This window comes from Myotis brandtii, unplaced genomic scaffold, assembly GCF_000412655.1.
Source record: "Myotis brandtii unplaced genomic scaffold, ASM41265v1 scaffold743, whole genome shotgun sequence".
Lineage (NCBI taxonomy): Eukaryota > Metazoa > Chordata > Mammalia > Chiroptera > Vespertilionidae > Myotis > Myotis brandtii.
Window position 1 is genome coordinate 629,087 of NW_005370960.1, and position 8,703 is coordinate 637,789.

Below are 8,703 nucleotides of genomic sequence, written 5' to 3' on the forward strand. Positions count from 1 at the left end.
ACTCCCAGGGCTCTAACAGCAGGTGCTGCACTCCCAGGGCTCTAACAGCAGGTGCTGCGCCCCGGGGTGGGGGTGGGGGGGACTTAAACAGCCTTTGCAGCCTCGTTACTCTCCCACCTTACAGATGAGGAGACGGAGGCCCCTCCTGGTCACCACACGGAGGCCGACAGAGAAAACAAAACGTGCTGCGCCCCGGGGTGGGGGTGGGGGGGACTTAAACAGCCTTTGCAGCCTCGTTACTCTCCCACCTTACAGATGAGGAGACGGAGGCCCCTCCTGGTCACCACACGGAGGCCGACAGAGAAAACAAAACCGTCTTTCCAACGAAAGGCAGTGCGTTTTCCATGGGACCCAACCAGCTGCTCCCCGTGAGGAAGCGCCCTGACCTTCCAAACTCCTCGCACAACAGCCCGTATGCACCGCCCTCACACTGTGCCCTCGCCGGCTGGTCTGCGACCAAGGAAATGAACCTGCGATTGAGATTTTGAAATTTATACAAAATTCATTTGGCAAAAGAGACCCAAACCTGGTGTCTGCTTTCGCACAAGCGATGCGCATCTCTTACTAATTAACCCTCATCCTTCCCTGAGCTCTGACAAGCCACCACTGTTACCTCGAGACCAGACCGCAGCCATCGTCCAGGGAAACGGGGTTCATTCCTTCTCACCTTCCATGTGATTTTGCTGGAACACAATCCGTGCTGCTGTGCGCAGCGGGCAGCCTGGCTCCTGGCCGCAGCCCCGCCCTCCAGCTCCTGGCGGACTGGCTGACGGTGTGTCCCGGCCGGAGCCGAGCTCTGCAGGGTCCAGACTTGGGTCTGAGGCCCCCCGTCAAGCAGGTGCTGCCCAGAACCCTGGCTTCCCCGGCTACTAGAGTTCTCCACACTCAGGGCAGGGGACGCGCCTGCAGCCTGTTCTCCAAAGTTCTAGGACAGCGGTCGCCAACCTTTTGGGCCCCACAGACCATCAGTGGCCCGCGGACCACGGGTTGGCGACCGCTGTCCTAGAACATGATGGCGAGTCTAATAGTCTGCATTCAGTGTTCAAAGAAACATGAGCCACGTAAGAAAGGAACTTCCGAGACTGATGCCCGGACCACGGGTTGGCGACGGCTGTCCTAGAACATGATGGCGATTCTAATAGTTTGCATTCAGTGTTCAAAGAAACACGTATCCATCCATGAGCCACGTAAGAAAGGAACTTCCGAGACTGATGCTACCACCGACCAAAGAGCAATCGCCCTGTTCAGGCACCTGTCCTGGGGGCGGGCCACGTGCGGGAAGGAGGCAGGGGCCTTGACAGGCAGGCGGGGCGGCCCCGTGTTCCGAGGGGTCCACACAGTGGGAGAGAAATAGCCCAGCATCCTTGCTTTAATAACAGTTTTTGCAAAAGATAGACACGTTTCCAGCAATCAATCCAAGAATGTCTCCGTGTCATTAAGTCCGATTACGCGAGGTGGCCTGGGGAACATTTACCTGCCCACAGAGCCGCACAGAGCTCTGGCTGCTTAAATTTCCCTCAATGAGCATCGCAGCAGCACTTCTTCATCCAGAGGCCTCCCATCTCTATGGAATATGTTTAATCAAAACATTTGAAAAGAACTGGGTCATTTCTGTTAAGGTTCTCAACTCACTTCAATAGCTGCCACATGTCATCCTCTGAGAAGCCAGTTTCTCATGTCACACAAAGCAAGTGACCTGGACTTCACAGGCTAACAATTCCAGCAATTATTGGCTATATTCTTTAGCAGTAAATTGTGCACACATTCTCATGTATTTCAAATGTTGTTCAAGGGCAGAACACAGGTAATATGAACCTGTGACCTAAATTCTCTCTGAGAAGAATAAACTACATATATAAAGAGTGGTGTGGTTTCTTTCTCAGAGTGCATATATACATATATATTTTGCATATCAAAATTCTGGAAGATTTTGCCAGGCCCAAAAATATTTGTATACATTCTGTGCTCACGTAATCACAGTTTTTAAACAGGGTTTGAATAAAAGCTGCAGACAAAAGCATGACTTGAAGAGTAAAAATATTAATGAAAACCATCCACCCACACATTTCTCTCTTAATGTATCTTCTTCAATCCTCTGTTACCAGTTTGGTTTCATAGACGTGAACACTATTCTCTCGTTACCTGGATGAAATACCCCACCCAGGTCAAGGGTGACGGCGTGGTGACACATGGGATCAGTCTGGGAACAGCATCCCCGGCTTTGGTTGAACTCAGAATGAAAACAGACGACCTAACAAAGTCCCTTTCTCTGGCTTCTGGTCACTATCATCTACACCAGCGGTTCTCAGCCTGTGGGTCACGACCCCTTTGGGGACCTAACGACCCTTTCACAGGGGTCGCCTCAGACCATCGGAAAACACATATATAATTACATATTGTTTTTGTGATTAATCACTATGCTTTAATTATGTTCAATTTGTAACAATGAAATTGGGGGTCACCACAACATGAGGAACTGTATTAAAGGGTCGCGGCATTAGGAAGGCTGAGAACCACTGGTCTACAGGCTCCCATTTAATGTTTTTATTGCTATTAAAGAGAGGGAAGGAGAGAGGAGGGGAGGAAAGGAGAGAGAGAGAGAGAGAGAGAGAGAGAGAGAGAGAGAAATGTCCATTGGTTGCCTCCTGCAGGGGCCCTGACCGGGGTGGAACCCACAACTTTTTGGTGCATAGGACAGCGCTCCAACCATTGAGCAACCCAGTCAGGGCCAAGTTCCCCTTTCATCCCCAGGGATGGGTAACCAAGAGCTGAATTTTCCTCTGAAGCAATGCAAGACCTTTGATTTCTTACATAAGGAATCTGGTCATCATGCCATTGTAAAAGCTTCAACTTGGTGTTTCTTTGGGTTTAACACCGAATGGTCATTATAACAAATTAAGCGTGGGAAAGGGAGTAAAAATATTCAGACAGTTTCCTCTGTCCTTCGGGTGACAATGAAGCACTCAGTCGCCCGGCTGATTACACGTTCTGACCGGCTGTCCCTGGTGCAGGGACGCTGCTGACCTCCAGGCTCAGCGACACGACAGCGACTCTTCCCGCCCCTGGTCCCCACGAGGGACCGTCGCACAGTCCCCGGGGGCCCGAGCCAGGCCGCGTCACTGCGGCCTCACGGCCCAACATTACCCTGGCTTACACCTCTCTCTTCATTCTAGAACCTCAGGGACTTTACTTTGTTTTTCTTTCAAACTAGGCTACATATTTCAAAAGCAACACAAACTCTATGTCCATATATACGCGTGTCTCCCGTCTTTTGCATTTGCAATAGGAGTTTCATGGACCTCAGCTCCATCTGCCCTGCGACCAGAACCCAGCGTATTTTCTGTTGATGCTTCAGCACACAGCACAGACACTGACACTTAGTAGGGCTAGCGAATCAGCTTGCTCCCTGCCTGCTGCTGGGCACACGGACACCACTGGGTCCCCCTCTCAGCCCTGGATCTGCTTCCAGCCTGGGGTTCTTCATGAGTGAGGGACACTTCCTGCCCAGGTTCACTCTCCATGTAATTGGGGGATTGTCCTCCCGCAGAGTCCCTCCTGGAAACGAATTAGCCGCTGGGAAGAAAGACAGAGGACACTGGAACCTCCCAATACGCTGCACCCAGTCAACCTTGACGTCCGCCCAAGGCCCACAGAACCCGTGAAGATCATCAGCAAATCGGAATGTCAGCTCACGGAACAGCCCTGCTCATGGAATAAACAGCCCTGGTCACAGAATAAACAGCCCTGGTCACGGAATAAACAGCCCTGGTCACGGAGCAGCCCTGCTCACGGAATAGCCCTGGTCACAGAACAGCCTGCTCACGGAGCAGAGGGGAACGTCTGGGAGGAGAACAAGCCCACCTCAGTCCCAAATCCTACCCACCCGCGAGGGCCCAGGGGACCACTGCTGATCTCAGCCAACCAATGACTTTACCCAAGATCAAGGCCAACACCTGGCCTCTGGGCAGGATGACCCAAAGGTCACTTCCACATTCACCTCCCTGGCCCGGGCCCCCCCTCTGACTTCCAGACCCCAACCACCAGCTGGACAACGTCCCGTGGATCTCTGCTGGCGTATAGAACTCAACACATCCAAACCTGACCACCTAGCTCGTCCCGCCCCCATCCTGCTGTGCCCGCCCACACTCTTCTCCACAGACACCAGGCCCCTCCTGCAGCGGCCCGGGCCAAGCTCCGAAGTTCACCCGAGCACCTCGCATGCCCCAGTGCAGTCCCTCAGCAAATCGCATCGCGTCACCTTCAGCATGTCTGCGTCTCTACTCCTGCCACGGCCGCTGGGTGCCTTGGAGTCTGCACATTTCCAACTCAGGACGTACGGGTCTGTAGTGGCGATTCTGGAAACGCCCTTCTCCGTGGAACTCTGGGAGATGGGCCTCCCTGGGCACGGCCACTTTCTGTCCTGCCACTTTCAACCCTGTGGCTAATGGAGCGTCCAGGGCTGGACACGTGACCAGGGGAAGCTTAACGGCCACTGGGAAGCTCACTGTCAAGAAGCTAATACAACTTGAGAACGTCTCGCCAGCGTGAATTTTATCTGAAGGTCAAGCCCCCCCCCACACACACACACACGCACGCACACATACGCGTGCACACACGCACGCACACGTGCACACACATGCGCGCGCGCGCACACACACCCTGCTGTGCTCTGGAAAACGCTGGCTGCAAAGGCTCCCTCCCTCTTGCAGGGCTGGGAGGAGACACACCGGTGCCCGTTTCCCGTGAGCAGGCGCAGACCCTTCAAATTCCCCTTTCCTCCATGGTTAGCTGAATTGTTTTCAACGCTGGCAACTCAGAAGAAGCCGTGTTAGCTTCCCTCCGGGGCCCTGGACGCTGGGACACCATCTGCCGGAGAAGCAGAGGGCTCAGCGCCTGCCCCCGGAACAGGCTGGGCCCAGGAGAAGTGTCCTGTGGTCTCCGACCCCATCCTGCCCCCTTCGCCCCACTTCCCACACCCACTCCCTCTGCCTGGGCGCCGTCCCTCAGCGGAGCCCACCGGCCTAGTGGACGAGGCCTGCGGGCCTCCTGGTCACGGCGTCTCCCGTTTGCCACCATCCCGCACCCCCCCTTCCCCCGTGATCCTCTCTCTGAACAAGTCCTTCCTTGCCGTCTGGATGCTGTAATGAGTGCTGGACCATCTAGTGGACAGAAGAGGACGTTGGGTTGTTCACCATCGCAGAAGCTCAGCCCCGGTCCGTGCCCACCCACGTCCAGCAGCTGGAGGTCACGCCGCCTCAGCGTCCGAGTCGGTGGACAGCAGCCTGGTCACTAGGTGTCTGTTTACACTGAGCCCAATCTGCCCCATCGATTCTACCGCGGGGCCCGCGCAGCGCAAATCCAGCCCTTTGCCCAGGAGAGAGGTGCTCAGAGGGCGTTTCTCCGCTGAAAACGCAGCTCTTCTGCAGGTGAAATGACTGTCACACAAACACAACATCCGCGTGTCCCCCTGAAATCCTGTGCGCAGACGGGGGGAGTGCTCCTCTGGATGGCGGCCACTGAAAAAACTAAACATGTAAACTGTCAACACTGCAGCCCAGCCAGGTGGCTGGGGGCTGAGCATCAGCCTGTGGACCAGGAGGTCACAGTCAGGTTCCGGGTCAGGGCACATGCCCGGGTTGTGGGTTGTGGCTTATGGGCTCCATCCCCAGTCGGGGGTGTGTGGGAAGCAGCTGATCCACGATTCTCTGTCATCACTGATGTTTCTCTCTCTCCCTCTCCCTTCCTCTCTGACATCAATGAAAATATGAAAATAAATAAATAAAATATCAACATTCCAAAAGCAAAGGGTGACATTTCAACAAGAGAAAATCCACAGTGAAGTCCACGGTGACAATTCCAAAGAGCAGAGTGAAAGCACCGTCACCCGAAGACGATCAAGCTGTGGGAACCACAGGGGCAGCAGGCCGCAGGCACCTCCCCGGAGCCAGAGCAGCTTCCAGCAGAAGAGGAGAGCTATTCCCTGAGGACGCGACAGGCACGTCACTGCATCGGGCGTGACAGACAGCGCCTCCTGGGGACGGGGCTGCACACACTTTCTCAGACACCAAGAGCATGCACGCTCCGTTAAGGGGACTGAGCCAGTGCACGCAGAACAGCGCCCTGGAGACGGCTGGTGCGTCACACTGACCCCGGGCACTGCTCCGCACCGACGCACAAAGGGCAGCGAGTGTGTCATCACTCCAGACGCTGTGAGACAAGCTGTGGGACCCACAGGGGCAGCAGGCCGCGGGCACCTCCCCGGAGCCAGAGCAGCTTCCAGCACCAAGAGCATGCACGCTCCGTTAAGGGGACTGAGCCAGTGCACGCAGAACAGCGCCCTGGAGACGGCTGGTGCGTCACACTGACCCCGGGCACTGCTCCGCACCGACGCACAAAGGGCAGCGAGTGTGTCATCACTCCAGACGCTGTGAGTGGCGCCCTGGTGGCACAGCAGGTTCTACGGGTCAGAATCAGAAAAAGGTCCCGCCTTGGACCCAATCGGGTCACGGCTGGGTTCATCCCAATGAAGTCATTCAAGGGCCAACAGAGGCCCCACCCATGCGTGTTCACCGCGATGTTACTGGGGTCCCCCGCCCCGTCCTCTTCCTTCAGTGAAGCACAGACACCGCTGCTTGCAGGGCCGCAGTCGGTGAGCTTCTGGGGCAGGGGCCACCCACCCGGTTCACCTGTGCACCCGCAGTGAAGTCAGTACCAAGCACCTCCTCTTATAACAGCAGTATGTCAGCCCACATGCCTACCCACACGCGTGCCCACATGCCTGCCCACACACGTGCCCACATGCCTGCCCACACACGTGCACACATGCCTGCCCACACGCCTGCCCACATGCCTGCCCATGCCTGCCCACACGCGTGCACACACACATGCACAGACACCACACACAGACTCCGCTCCAAAAATCAGCAAAGAGACCAAACATTCAACAGAACAGCCACAGAGCACGTTGGGTTAGGTCGTCCCACTGTCCTGCTCAGACACAAGGCGCTCAGATAGTGTGCGCGTCCGGTCCCTCCTCCAGGCTCCTCTGACGCCTCACGGCCACTGCAGGTCAGCACCCTCCAATCCCACTCCCAGGAGCCCCCCGTTTTCCTGCGGCGTCTGTCCCGGGAGCAGCCCTCGCGTGCCCCAGTGCAGTCCCTCAGCAAATCTCATCGCCCCCACCTGACAGTCGTGTTAGAGCAGCGGTTCTCAACCTGTGGGTCGAGACCCCTTTGGGGGTCGAATGACCCTTTCACAGGGGTCGCCTAAGACCATCGGAAAACACATATATAATTACATATTGTTTTTGTGATTAATCACTGTGCTTTAATTATGTTCAATTTGTAACAATGAAATTGGGGGTCACCACAACCTGAGGAACTGTGTTAAAGGGTGGCGGCATGAGGAAGGTTGAGAACCACTGGGTTAGAGGCTTACAGTCACCTGCGTGCGTTTGTGAACGTGGCGCCCTCCTGGGGGAGCCGTTCCCCTTGGAGAGTTGAGCCAGGCCCGCAGACCCCGTGGGTCCCCTCTACGTGCAGGAACGGTGGGCGCCCGCGTGCAGACCCGGGACCTCTGATCACCCACGTCCACAGGGCAGCCCGGACGGAGGCGTCAGCTGGGACGGGGCCTGGGACCTCACCTCTGCACGCACCCACCACCAGAGAGACCCGGGAACCTCGCGGTCAGCCTGACACCCCCTGTTCGTATTTTGGGGGGAAACAAAGACACTGCCACTCAGGCATCCACTTTATCAAGAGAAAACCCTCGAGAGAGGGAGCCACGCAAGCCAACCGAGTGAACAGACCAAGTCGCATTTGCTTAGTGATCATTTATTTATGTTCCAGGCTTTCTTGGCCCCAAATGTTTGCTGCTCTGATGTAAGCGACTCTGGCAGCTGCGAGGGAGCGGCAATTCCCCTCCGTCGGAGGAAGAGCTGTTTAACGCTGCAGGTCAGGGCGTCGGAGGGAGGGCAAAGGCCCCCACGGTGGTCACCAGCCCCGACCGCCCTCGCCCCTCAGCCAAGTCCGCCTGAGCGTTTACTTTCACAGAAGGCGCCGTTGTTGATGTCCCGTAACCTGTGAGCTGCCAGCGTGTAATTGTGCTTTATGGAAGCGTTCTGTGTGGGAGCCGCGTGGACAGCGGCCGTGAATTAGTCACCAATCCCACTCAATCACTGCAGAGCGCTCCGTTCTCATAGAAACTGTCTTCACTTTTCAAGCAAAAATTGTACCAAGAATTCCAAACTGTTTACCCTTTCAAGGTGAGAAGATGACCAGAGAGGGCTGGAAGCCAAGGCTCCGTGGTTGGGCGTTGGCCTGGGAACCAGGAGGTCACGGTTCCATTCAGGTCGGGGCAGAGGCCCGGGTGTGGGCTCCATCCCCAGTGGGGGGCGTGCAGGAGGCAGCCGATCAGTGATTCTCATCATGGATGTTCCTCTCTCTCCCTCTCCCTTCCTCTCTGAAATCAATAAAAATATATTTAAAAAACAATAAGGAGCCCTGACCGGTTTGGCTCAGTGGATAGAGCGTCGGCCTGTGGACTGAAGGGTCCCAGGTTCAACTCCGGTCAAGGGCATGTACCTTGGTTGCGGGCACATCCCCAGTAGCGGGTGTGCAGGAGGCAGCTGATCAATGTTTCTCTCTCATTGATGTTTCTAACTCTCTATCCCTCTCCCTTCCTCTCTGTAAAAAATCAATAAAA

At 55.8% G+C, this 8,703-nt stretch overlaps 1 long non-coding RNA gene across 1 annotated transcript in view; it reads left to right on the forward strand.

Moving 5' to 3' along the window:
* Positions 1 to 7,178: 7,178 nt before the first annotated feature.
* Positions 7,179 to 8,703, forward strand: part of LOC106724183 — a 17,792-nt gene continuing 16,267 nt past the window's right edge. Inside the window, exons 1-2 of the long non-coding RNA XR_001359934.1 lie at positions 7,179 to 7,188; positions 8,549 to 8,556. This is a non-coding gene — a long non-coding RNA (uncharacterized LOC106724183). The remainder of the gene's footprint in view (positions 7,189 to 8,548; positions 8,557 to 8,703) is intronic.